The sequence below is a fragment of the Triturus cristatus genome, chromosome 8 (genome assembly GCF_964204655.1).
Source record: "Triturus cristatus chromosome 8, aTriCri1.1, whole genome shotgun sequence".
Classification (NCBI taxonomy): Eukaryota; Metazoa; Chordata; class Amphibia; order Caudata; family Salamandridae; genus Triturus; species Triturus cristatus.
In genome coordinates this window covers 1,381,870,613-1,381,885,007 of record NC_140591.1, presented here as the reverse complement: position 1 = coordinate 1,381,885,007, position 14,395 = coordinate 1,381,870,613, and positions in this window count along the sequence as shown.

The window sequence follows — 14,395 nt, the reverse complement described above, 5'->3', positions numbered from 1 at the left end:
GCACCATGATTAAACATCAGGTCTAGTTTATTCACCGATAATATTCTTCTGATTATGTGAGTACGGTATGACACATTCGACAACTTCGCATTTATACGTTCACACGTCATATTTTTTCACTTTTTATTTTCAGCAGTAGCTCGCATCCTCGCGCTAGCATTACAATCAATCCACCACACTCTTTTTTTTGTGTTCACCGAACACGTTAACACGCATAACGCAGAGAATTTTTACCATAGCTTGTTTTCTGAGCCTGCAAGTTCTTTAGTCCACTTTTAGTGTTCACTGAACACGTCGCTAAGCGCACGTAAAAACCAGGAAGTGCATTCCCGGTCGACAGCGATTGTCGGACACACACGCCGTCAACTCGCACTCCCGTTCGGTAAGCTTGCCTTAACCATCACCTTAACTTCTTTATTCATTCTTTTGAGTACTATTTTGGACCTTAGATAATTTGCTGCAATTTTCTACTTCTCATTTTTAGATCACTAACGGTTTCCGGCCGCAATCAGTTTTTACACGTCACTTGGCTGCGCCACCACGCATATATTTCAGAATAAGGTGAGCCATGATTTCACCGTTAAGTTAACATTGTTGACCTTTCTCTCATCTCAAAACAGACCGTTAATATTTAGTTTCCACTCGCTTTTATAGATCCTGTTTACTATCGAAATACGAACACGAAGCAATACACACACAGACCAGGTACGAAGAGAGACTTTAAATGCATTCAGATAGAACAGAGCATAACATGAGGGATTCGTTTTTTTGATCTTACTTTAATGTTGTTTCCTCAGTGATTGAACTTGTGAACCTCAGAAACCAGCATCAATCTACTAAGGTATCGTATACCTCAGATTGGTCACTTTGGTGAGGGGAGCACATTATCACCATGAGCTCAACTGTGACTTATTAATCTTGCAAAATGCAGATTCTAAAAAGTTTTCTTTTTTCCACAGCTTACCCCTGACGAAGGGACTAAAACAGTCCCGAAATGCATTGGGTGTTTAAAGATGCTATTCTGTTTTCTAATTTTCGAAATAACATTCATGTATAACTGAATACATATTTGTTGATTTACATTTCTGTATAAAATTGGAAATGCATATTGAAAGAATGTATATGATTTTTGTAAATAACGTTGAAAATTGAATTAAATGATTGAAAGAATCCAACAGCAGTGCAGATTGCAGTCCTAGTAATTTTAGCACTAGGCCACCCACTTTCAGTTTTAGAATGATGACATTTTCATGCCTTACCCAATTGGCACCTGCAGACTGTGTACTGGGTCACATGACTGACTATTATTAGATGGTGGTTGGCTTTTGTGTGTTACTCCCAGACAGTGAGACAAAAGAGGACTAGGTATTGACAGTATGGGCCATACTGTCAGGAAGTGTGGGGTGTTGCTGATCCCTGTCCCCACTTAGATTTCAAAGGAGCTGCCTCAACAAACTCACAAATAACTTCACACCAGTATTTTGTCACCCTTGACCTCTTGAAGCCTGGGCAGGGGAAGGGGAAGTGTTTTCAGAAACCAGATGTAGAAGGGCCTAGAGGTTTCTCCAACTTCACAGGCTGGCGCTAGTTATAAATATTAAACCCCCAGACACTATGCACAGAGTCACACACACCCCACCCACACAAACACTCAGGCACTGATACAGATAGTCAGACAACCCCCAGACAGACTCTTCAGTTCACTTCCGGACGTTGTAATGACCGCGTTGTTACCTACGTGCGTGGTATTGACAGCGTTGTAAACGCTGTTTTCCGTGCAGTTTTAAACTGTAATTTTGACCTGACAAGATAAACCTTTTGCCAGGCCTAAAACTCCCTTTTTAATACATATGTCACCCTTAGTGTAAGCAATAAACAGCCCATAGGGCAGGATGCAGTGTATTTAAAAGGTTTGGCGTGTACCTTTAGGTTTTGCATGCTCTGGTAATGAAAAATTGCAAAATGTGTTTTTCACTACTATGAGGCCTACCTCTCCCAAAGAATATCATTGGGTTACCTTATTACATTTAACAATTGATACTTTCAATAGTGAGCAGGTAAGGACATTGAGTTTGGTGTCTAACAAGTTGCAATTCAAAACCCTCCTTTCTGATTAAGTCAGATTTTAAGTCAGCATTCTCAAAATGACACTTTTAGAATTTTGGCATTTTCTTGTCCGAACCATTTGGTGCCTGCAGTCTGTATCCTGGGTCACATGACTAGGTGTAGCTCACAGTTGGTCTTTGTGTATTCTGCCCAGACTCTGAAAAAAATTCGGGAACAGGTTTTGGCAGGATGTATCATCTCTGACTTGAGAGGGGGAGTAGTTGTTTCCTACCACACGTGCACATCACAAAGACTCTGTCTCATCACACTCACAAAGTCTTTCTCGCCAGTCCATTTTGCCCCTAGACTAGCTGGGGCTGAAGCAGGGAGGCAGGAAATTTGAAGCACCTCCTAGGATGGAAATCTCTAGCAGCTTCTCCTACTTCAAAGCTGGTACCAAGTATACATTTCGGACCCTCAGACCTAACTTGTCAGTGCACTCCTGAACCTGAAAATAATATAGAATATGGATGATCTGCTGCCCTGCTGCTTGAGACCTGCCCTGCTTGCTGAGTAGGAAGGCTGGACCTGTACCCTCAATCCAAAGTGTCAGCTAGTTGAACTCCTGTTCTGAGCTATAGAAACATAAGAATCTCCAGAGGATCCCATCACCTGCCCAGCTGACCTGTGACTGGACCAGTACCTGGAACTGTCTGACCCTGAGGGTCTCTGCTGATCTGAGTTTCTGATCCCTAGGAGGTGCACCTCAGGTCTTATCTCCTTTGTGAGGCATCAGTTGAACTCCTCCTCAAAGGTTAGGAGAACTCCTGAGGGTTTTGGGCTCTTCATGACCACAAACGGGCCTGTTCTGTGCAAGATCTTGCTGCCATTGTCTACCACCAATGCGAAGTTCCTGTGAACCTGACTCTTTGCACTACAGCAATGACGGGCAATGCAAGATCTGCACTTTGCACAACATCATCAACAGCCCATGGTGACCTCTAACAGGAGTTTCTGGCAATGACCATCTGCGAAGCCTGACAGGATCTTCACGCAACAGCGACAACTGTCCGGCCTGCTCTTTGCACTACTGCAGCGACCATCAGCGATACTCTCCTTGCCCCTTGTGGCCCTTTCCATCTCAAACTGGACTCTTTGAGCTAGAGTTTCAAATGCCACTCTTACAGCGGGACTAACCTGGTCCCTGTATCTGGCCTGTGCCCCATAGCAGTTGGTCTCAACTTGTGACTTTCACCTGTTTCAAACAACCAGATAGCAGCGAATGGTACTTTGTGCTATTAGGCACTATACTTACCTTAAAAATGTTTTATTACATACCAACGGTTCTACTGATTGGATGTTTGGGATAAAATAAATTATTAAAATTTACTCTATTTTTCTCAATTGGTGTGGGGTTTTTCTTCTGTTGTGTTTTCACTTTCTTACAGTTTGAAGTGCTGCATAACTACTTTACACATTGCCTTTACACATTGCCTGTACGTTAAGCCTGACTGCTTTGTTGCCAAGCAACCAGAGGGTTGAGCACAGGTTAATTTAAGGTTTGCTTGCGTTTCACAGTGACAAGAATTGTGGTTGCTTTTTGAGTAGGGTTTCACCCTCTTCAGCCACTAACTCAATTTCTTACACCATCCATCCCAAGACCCTTGGAGGTGGTGCTATAGGTGCCCAAAACAGTCAACATCAGAAACTTGGGTCTTAGAAAAGTGGCCTGAGAAGCAACAAGAGACCGGAATCAACCAGCTCGCCCATCGCCCGAGGTGCGTCGCCGGTCAGCCTGACTTCATTGTAGCTCCCACTACGTACTTTTCCACAGCAACAAATCCAGTTCAGCGGCTCATCTCAGGAAGGGTATCCGGCCTCATGGAGCCCTCGTCGGGTACGGACTGAAGCTTAGTCCCGCTGAAGATTTTCGACTTGAAAAAAGAGTCTAAGTCTGAACATAGAAACATTTACCATAACTTCGTTCAGTGACTCCCGACAATGATGCCTTCTCTTTGGACAACCCCAGCTGCCTTGCCCCACTGAAGTTTACCCTGTCAATATTTCTTCTAAGTCCAAAGGTAAGCGGAGACCGGTCCCAATCCACCTCCGGTACCTGAACCACACTTCATTATGTTTGGAAATAACTTTTGATTTTGCCTCAGTCTCGCACAACGAGATGCCCATGGTTGGCATCTTGTTGAATACAAAGTTCTCTTCCATCCTTCAGGCTTAAATAGGCACTACAGATGAAATAAAATAAATAAAGTAAATAAGACATCACTGTTCTCCTCAGACTTTAATGTGGCAATGAAAATCCTGCATGATCTTACTAGAGTCTAGCATTGAATGGCCAGTAACCTGTTTAAACTACACACCAAGTAAATCTAAATCAATTGCATATCATTCTAGCCCATCTCTTTGAGTGCCTGTCCAGGATGTTTGATGCTGTACTTACTAATTTCAAATTCATGTTTGAAAATAAGGTAAATTTTAAGGACTGAGACTGCACAATTCATATACTACTCAGAGAGTCACTTTGATTACGTGCCTGATTTGGGTGATTATGGAAAGTTAAATGATCAGCGGACAATGCACCACAAGCGAATCCTCAAGCAGATTTACCTCACCATCCCCATGGCAGAGAGAAATCTGCCAATGGATGATACACTGGTGGCGAATCATAAAAAAGAGGATATACAAGATCTTCCACAATTTGCTCTCTGCAGGTACTGTTTCCACAAAAATTGAATTCAAGTCTCTCCTTTGGTGCATAGACCCTGAAATACAAGGAGAAAACTTTCTTTGGGTTTTTGTTGCTAAAAAGCAAAAGAGAATGCCTAGCAGACTTCAAATCGGTGGCCACTTGGCATTCAGCGGAAACGGAAATGCACCTGTCACACAAGCTGAAGCCTTTTCTTCTCATAAAGATCACCACCTGGAGGGCAGGGATCTTTAGATATAGCGGGTTGATCCTACTTGACAGCAACACTCGACACATACTTGTTTTAACAGTACCTATATGTATAATGCACTGTAAAACTGATATTACATAATATATCATATACAACTATCAAATTGTGCCAGATTTAAGGCTGTTCTGTATGGCAAAAGATGTTTTCTGGTACAAAATCCCTAAAAATAAGTCTGCAGCAAAACTTCATCTAATATATTACATACATAGGCTAGTAAATGTATATCGATTACTGTTTGTATATTGCTGATTTGTCTCAAAATATAGATGCCTTTGTGCGAACCAATACAATCAATATATGAACATAAAATATATGTTCATTACTTTAAAAAAATATGACTTTTTCATTTTTAACATTTATATTCAGGCATTTAATAGTTATTTATTAGTTTTCTCGTATTACACTTTTTTTTTAAACAATTTTCGTTGTGCTTTATTTAAGGTACTCAAAACTTCTATATCCAAAAAAAGATTTTGAAAAAGGATTTTACCTTGAGTGGAGTACTCATCAAATTGAAGGCAGCGCAGTTTCCTATATGAATGCTTCAGAAAACGAAAGTAAAGGTAAAGATGAATTTGCTGAAATTGCACAAGTTCGGGTGAATTTATAAAATAAGGGAATGCAAATAATACGTGCAGTCCCTGGAAAGAGCAAGGTACGAATGTATTAAAAAGCTGGGCAACACGTCTAAGCAACCTTGTGTAAGGGAGGAAATACGGGTAGCCTAACACCATGTACACACATTTGCAGCATAGTACAAAGGTGTGTGTGTATTTTTCAAGAATAGGTTTGTACAGGAAGGACACACAATGCAAAGTAGCAAAAGCATCACTTGCAATACTTTATAGCTGCTTGCCATCGCAAGTCTAAATACAATATCAGCACTTTGCACCAGTGTGCATCATTTTTGCAGACTTTGCACTGGCATAGTGCTGATATATCATCCCCCAGTGTCCTGAGGAAATTGGCACATTTAGAGCACTTCACATTCTCAATTGTGTGTAATGAGTGTTCTTGTTAAAAACCAAACTTAAAATGAAATTATTGGTTAAAATAAAAAAAACTTTCTTTCCATGAATACAATTCTGCCATTATTTTAATTACTTATTTTATTGGATATTTTATATAGCTGAAACCTGCCACAGAATCCCACTGAAACGTTACACACAGCATAATATTCATGAGATAAAGGCGACGACACTGGAGTTAATAACTCAAAGGTCGAGCAATGGCTGCTTACGACGTAAGCATGATTTAGGAGTCTGCGGTATGTAATTACTGCCTTGACTGGGGTAGAGTGGTTTACTTGACTGTGGAAGTTAGATTCAATATAAACCATTTACCAACTTTACATGAGGTGTTTTGCGAATGACTAACATGATTAAAAAGAGGCCTCTTTCTCCATAAACCTGTTTCAAAGGTTTTTTTTCTCCAATTCGTTTGCTTCTGGTCATTACCTGTACCAGTCTTGTTTATGGTTATCAGAATACACCACAACAATTCAAATAAAAAGCAACAAATGAACACATCCTATAAATATAGGATACAGATAAGATATAAAACAATCAAAATTAGATACAAACAATGTGTCTTATTTACGAGGCCCTAGCGTCACTTTTGCGCCACCCGGGCATCACATTTTGAGGATCCGGTGGCGCAATGTGCCACAGCATATTTACAAGGACACGCAAAGCCACTTTACGTGCCTTTTTATTGCCTTATAAAAATGTATCCCTTTCAAACAAAACACTGCGTGAAAGGGGCATTCCATGGGTGTTGCTCTGGGTGTTCGCACGCAACATCAATGGAATCAGTAGCATTCCCAGATTTACAAGGAATCGTAAACCTGGGAATGCGTCACATTCTAACACCAACTCAGCAGTGGCATTTGGGAGGCGCAACGAGGAGAAATATCCTTATTTCACCTCATTTTTCCTTCTTTCTATGTGTGTTGCATTCTGCAGCACAAATAGAAAGAGGAAATAGCCTCCATTGATTGATTTTGAGGTGTCCCGTCCTGCAGAAAATCAATCATCCCCGCAATGCAGGCACACTGGAAACATGGCACAAGGGTGCCTGTGTTGGCGCTAGGATGCTTTCTTAGCACCGGTGCAGGGGTCAGTACAGGAATGCACCATATTCTTGTAAATACGGCTCATTCCTGCGCTTTTGGAATGATGCAGCGCGGCACTGCAAAATATCTTGCAGCACCGTGCTGCGCAGTTCTAATGTAAATGAGGCCCAATATGGTTACTAAAATACATAACAGCAAAGCATTCACTAGACCCGAGCTTACATACTCGAATTCTTCACTACCTGATATCTCTTAATCTAAAAACGGCTAATTAAATTAAGCCACTACCTAGCATTTCTTAAAATTCACATGTAGTATATCCTGTTCAGCTACTTTTCAAGATATTGCACCCTGGTACACAAAAAGTTTTGGGGCCGGTATTCACAATTAACTAAGCTCAAAGCACGAGAGGTGATGGAGGCAAACAGAATTTTACCAACCCCATTTTTTGTTTCAAAGAAGTATACACATGCTCTTTTTAAATACAAACACATTCCAAGCATCTATTATTAAAAACTAGGGCCAGCTTTAGAGCAGAGTGAATGGTGCGGCCGCACTGGGCGCGGAACTGTGGGGGGGGGAGGGGTGCTGACTTCAGGGGAGGTAGTGGTGAGAGAATTCGAGGAGACGGTCATAGGGGGCACCAAAAATGACTGTCGCACCAGGCATTACCAGGCAGATGATAACCAATTGATTCTGTCACTGAACAATTACCAGGAGGATACCATTGGAAACCTTCAGGAATGCATTCTTGACATCTTTGACTGGATGAATTCTAACTCACTCAAAATTAACGGAAATAAAACCAAACTCCTCTGCTGCTCCTCCAACAAAATCCTGGTATCCTTATCACCGAACATCTGGCCGCTACCCATGGAAAAGCCATTGGTCAACCATGTGGCGGTGCGAAACTTGGGTGTGATCATCGACCAAGGGTTATCCCTGAAAAATCAAGTAAACAGACTTACCAGGACCTGTTTTGTTCTGATCCGGGCTCTTAGGAAGCTACACCCCCTGCTCGATCTATCATTCAGATCACCGATCTCCAGAAGGGTAATATTAAGTAGGCTGGACTATTGCAACGCCCTGTTGCTAGGAGCCCTTAACTACCTGCTAAAAAAGTTAGAACGTATTCAGACCATCACCGCTAAACTGACACTGAACAGACCTCGATATTCATCTGCCGCAGATGCCTTGAAGGAGCTTCATTGGCTACCTATCAAGCAGAGAATAACCTTTAAATCTCTCTGTATTGTCCACAAGGCACAAAAAAAAAAAGGGCAAACCCTCTCCAAAACAAACTAAAAAAAAATATCCCCGGCAGAAACCTCCGTTCTACTACTGGCAACTATGTCCAAGAGCTCAGATACAAAAAAGTCAGACAAGGAAGACGCACCTTTACGGTCAAGGTGGCCCGGATATGGAATACACTCAAGCTTTCCTACGATCTCAATCTGACTTACAAAAATTCAGGAAGGCACTGAAGACCTGGTTATTTCCTCATTAGCGACTCACTTCTCAGCTCTTTCATCTGCGGTACCTTACATAGTGGTTTTAGCGCCAGGATACAATTTTTTTGGTCACAGTGCGCTCTATAAATAACCCCTTACATTACTTTACATTACCAGCGCTTAAAGTGATGAATAGCAGGTTTTGATTTCCTTTCTGAATTGAAATGGGCGAAGTAGAAAATATTGGAATCAGCTGCACCTCTTACCATTTCCAATTTTTTATTCTTTGCGGTTCAATTTTTTATTGAAATTTACAAAAGAATACATATAGTATAATAACTGTTTGCATTATCATACAATAAATATATAAGAAAATTGTTATATATAAGCATATAATAAAACTTTCTGAATAATTAATCATATTATATAATTTAATAAATACATAAACAGATCCATGCAAAAACAAATATTTGACTTTATATTGAGGCCATAAAAGATGGAATTACGGGAAGGGGGGGAGGAGAGAGAAAGGGAAGGCAAAGAAGGGAACACAAAAGAAAACGATAAATGAAAATGTACACAAATATAAGACATAATGCTATATAAAGCTATATAAATATGTTCCTGAGAAAAGAAGACACTCTAGAAAACCAATAAGAATAGAGAAAAGATGAATATAAGGGATAATAATTTCACTTGATGTATAAATATATTAAAAGATACAGAATTATATGTAAGTGTTCTGGTGAGTAGCTATTAAAAACAACAACAAATAGGTAGACACAATATGTATTAAGATTTATTAACCACCAATAATGAATGATGAATGAGAATGAAAAGGGATAAGAATAAAATTACTGTGTAGATGGGTCATTAATATTAGCATCGGTATTTAAAGCTAGAAAAGGTGACCATACTCGAAGAAAGAGATCAGATTGATCCTGTATGTTGTATATAATACGTTCGTAGGAAGCTGTTTGAATCATGGCCACCATCCATATTTCTTGTGATGGTGGTTGAGGTGACTTCCATTGCCGTAGTATACAAATTTTGGCTGTAGCTAAGGCTGTGTGTAAGAGTCGGGCTTGTGGTTTAGAGAGTGATTGTGATTGACGTGTATCATGCAGAAGAATGGTAGCATGCGAAAGTGGAGTTTGTAGAGGCATCGTGGAATGTAAGGTTTTACCTATATAATTCCAAAAGGGTTGGATCACTGGACATCCGCAAATGATATGAGAAATGTTACAAGACGTACTATCACATCTCCAGCAGTTTGAATGGGGAAGCAAGCCAGCTTTATGCAGTTTTGTTGGTGACCAGTGCCAATCATGTAAGATCTTGAATAAGCAAAATTTCAATCGTGCTTCACGTGCACCCTTGTTGAGATTGTTAAGAATGTCAGACCATTCATTATCAGTATAAGAGACTGACAATAAGGTTTGCCATTTAGTACGTAAAGTTTGCGATAAGGGTTGAGAAAAAAGATGCGAAGTGAGAGTTTGGTAAAAGCCAGATGTAGCTCCTTTCATCTTACCCCAAGTGTGGAGATATGTTACAATTGGTGAGTCAGGCAAGAGCCATGGTGGAGGTCCTAGACTCCGCCGTAAGGATTGTCGTAACTGGTTGTATTTTGAGACTTGTATATCAGGCAAATGGAATTCTTCCTGCAGTTGGGCAAATGATTTAATATCTCCGTTTGAAAAAAGTTGATCTAAGGTGGAAACACCTGCTGTTTCCCAAATAGGCCAAGATATTGATTGTCTATTAATACGAATTGCAGAATTATTCCATAATGGGGCTTTTCTATGAAGACGAGGATGTGAGCCCAGTAAGCGGTGTGCCCTTTGCCAAGCAGCACGCATAGCCGACAAAATCAATTTTTTATTCTTATATTTATTTCTGAAAGGAAAAGCTGACTTTAAGTTGCCAGGTTTGATATCTTTAAGAGTTCAGGGCTATTACGCACACTTTTCAGTGGTACAAAAAACAGTGCAAACCATTTTGCCTTACCGGTGGTGCGTACGTAATTGGAATAGAAAAAAAACACATTTTACTCCATTGCATGTTCCAGAAAGATTTTGCGTAATGCAGATTTTAGCAAATAAATCCTACAAATCTCCTCTGATAAAAATAAAGATTAAACTCGTTTGCACTTTAATTGTAGCTTATGTAATTAGAAATGCTAAAAGTCGAATATTTCTTTGAACTGATTCCCATCTTTCATATTTCAAAAGAGCAGAAACATGTATCTGTTCAATGACTCACATGACCACAGCGAAATTGTAGAATGAAATCAGTTTGCCACATTTACTGCCTTGGTGTAAAAACGAATTTTGGAGCAAATCGTATTTCCTCGATTCCTTGTTGTTCAAATAGCAAAACTACGAAGATAGATTTCATTAACTATATGCATCAGTCTACTTATTAAGACAACAAATTATATAGGGGTCACTCAGTCTTGTGGACCTAGCAGTTGACCCACCCCCCATATCATTCAGGCTCCCACCAACCCCAACTCTCTGAAAACTAAAAATGTAAGTAAGGTCACTGTTGGTTCTAGAGAAGTTAAAGGTCAAACGTGTCTCTAGAATGGAAAACAACCACACACCACATGCTTCGGTTGCTTTTGTGTACTAAAGCAAGGAACATTTATTTTTCATTTGAATAAAATTCTGACTCTTATTAAAAGAAGGAAATCCTTGCCATAGACTAGCGATGCTATCGGCCCTTTGAAACCTGTACTCTAATGAACAGAAATCCCTAATTTCTCCTTCAAAGCTTCATATAATCCCCATCTGGGTGGTTAATAGGAGATTAATGGCGTTTATACCCGGCCAGTAAATTAATGAAAAGCAAATGCAGCTAAGGAGGCTGCCCCAGAAGGCCAATAGGAAGTTCTTAAACGAGAAGACTAATGGCCAGCAATTACCAAGGGGTTTTGCTTTATTGAGCTCTCGGTTCACCGAGGTACTTAAGATGCTCTGGGAAAATTAGTTTTATGCTCTGATTGAATTGACTTCTTTCAGAAAAGTGCCTGTATGTGAAATGTAAAATGTGAGTGAAATGCTCTGTCTCGTGCATGGTCTGTACCTCTCAAAATGAGAGGGTTATCTTACCTTGTACCTCCCCTGATGGTGGTTGTATGTGAGACCCTAGAAGTCTTTTAGAGTATATTTGATATATTATGTAGATTGGGCAGCCGCATTTATATAGCTTCTCTATCCGCCTAGTGGAAAATCATGCATGTTCTGTACATATGTGATACAATGTTCTACCCTTGAGTTCTTAGAGAAACCATGGCTTTTAGGTTTTGTGGTAAAACCCCAATGTGGAAATAATCATGCAGAGAAATTCAAATTCAATTGAATTAATATATTTTAGACTTTGCAATTATACAGAAACTGGTAATACCCCCAAACTATACTATCTAGTGGGCTCAGTAACAAGTGGGACATTAAATTCCTTTATGAGCGGTAATTACAGTTACTTCACATATTGCAGTTCCGTATTTTATGGCCATTACCGCAACCCGCACAATTTTCTCCTGGTAAATTTCATCAGGTAAGCCCTTTCAAAGTTTACTGGAGGAAAATGGCAGGTAAACTAGACTACAAAGGAGATTTGGTGCAGGAAGCACCACATTTCTCATGATAGGACAACATTAGGACAACATTCAAGATAAGAGATATTTAACACAAATGATAAATACCTCACCATACGGTGTATAGTAGGTGCATGAAATACCTCACCCCATCCGGGGTATTTATAATCGGGGCTTATGAGGGAGATGAATGATTACTCAACTGCCAATGGACGTATTTGTAGTACAGCAGGAACTAAGTGCTGCTTTGCGTTTCTGTCAGAGAGCTTTCCAACGCAAAATGTGTTTTGTGTTGGAAAGCAAAGTCAAAATAAATATTTTCTGCCGTGTTGCAGTGCAAAATGTTAGAAAATCTGCCCCCTCATTTTTATGATATACCTCCATATAAATTGACATCAAGCTATCCCTTTTTCTATATTGGCAATGAAATTAAAGGCAGATTAAGAATAGTACACTCACCCAGTAGCGGCTGGTGATATTTCAAAGAGGCGGACGTAAAAGTTGTAGGCGTAGCGAGTGAGTTCCACTAGCAAAAGGGAGGTTCGGGGGAGGTTCTTTCCCTGAGAACATTTTGAAACAAGAGGGGGCAAATGGTGCATTTTCAAGCAAAATTGAGAAAGCGAGAAGACTGATAAAGCAATTGCGTAAGTGTAGTTATGACATCAATAAAGAGATTTCATATGATAATGTAGGTAGCTGCTTTTGAGTATAATCACAGAACTTCATAAAAGACTTTGGGATAACAATGAACAGTATAAAATATGCTGCTACAGAATTCATAAAAAGGTTCAAGATAAAAAACGTATTTCCAAAATCTTGATTTTTTGCAGGCTATCCATAGTGCAGGCGTTTTTTATAATTGTCTGCATACACTTCACAGCTTAGCTGGTAGCTCCGTTACAATACCCCTCAAAGAGAATAAATGTGTATTAGGAAACAATTGTTTTGGTAACTGTCTTTAAAAAGCACACTCTCCATCATAGGTGGTAGCTCTCTTACAACAATGCCTCTCAAAAAGAATAAACATTTATCAGGAAGTTTAAAATAAATTCATCAATTAAAACCAATACTGGGTTCCAGACACCCCTTACAATTGCAGATTGACTAGTTGTGCACCTTTACATTCCTTTCTGGGCAGCAGGCACACTGGCAGAAAGCTTCTTTGGCTGCCTGGCCCTCCCTCGGTTTCACAACCCAGGAGAGTGGAGACTCGTGCCCTACTCCAGGTGAAGGCTGAAGCACTTACTGTCGGGGGATGTTTGGCTGCCTTTTAACATTGTGCCCTTTAGATCCTGGACCATAGAACGTGACAATAGGGCTTGGCCTCGGAGTCAGAACAAATGAGCCTCTAGCCTGGCCACAGCAGAAGCCAAGAGGGGTGGTCTCCTTCTGGACTCTTAAATTTGCACCCTTGTGCAAACAACGTTTGACGGTTTGGCGCATGAGGAGGGGGAGAAGAAACTGCATGCTCGCACAGTCCTTGGTCACACTCAGCCTCCGTGCAGGGCCAATAAAAGTGCAGGCAGCTCCATTTGCAAAAGCTACAGGAACAGAAGGCATGAGGGAGGAAATGGGGAATCAGTGCTGGCTGGCTTTCGAGTTTTAAAATAAAAAATCAAAAAAAAATAACAGCGTTGAGAGATATTTTTTATATTACTTAATGACAAAAGGATTTGATTACCATACATCGGATTGACTGTAATTCAGCGGTAATCCAATTTGTACTGTGGCGGAAGTGGAACACGTAGCACTAGCAGCAGAGCCAAGGGGCTGTGCACGCCTCATGGTCGTTTGCTGAGGAACCGTGGGAAGCAGCGACCTTTGAAGGGGTGGCAGGCAGGCTGTGTTGGCGTCTGACCCTTGGGGTGTGGATCTCTAACCTGGAGTGGATTGCCAGATCTAAAGCCACATTAGGACGCACTGTAGACTAATCTGTTTTGTGCCTTTTATATAACGTGAAACCCAATCGCCCGGCACCGGCATGAAAAGGGTCAAGAGATTTTAATTACCACCAGTGCCGCCTGCTTTCCAAGCAGGGTGCCCCGGTACCCGGCCCAAGAGGGAGGCGAGTAGGACCTATACATTTACTAGTGAATTAATTAGTACGCCCAGCACTGCTGGAAGTAAATGATTAATACAGTTGCGGCTCGCAATTCTCGGGGGCGGGGTGGGGTGGGGGGCTCACGCGGGTGTTACCAAGAGGGGGGGTAAAATTAAAAAAGAATAGTAAAACTTACCCGATCCCTGT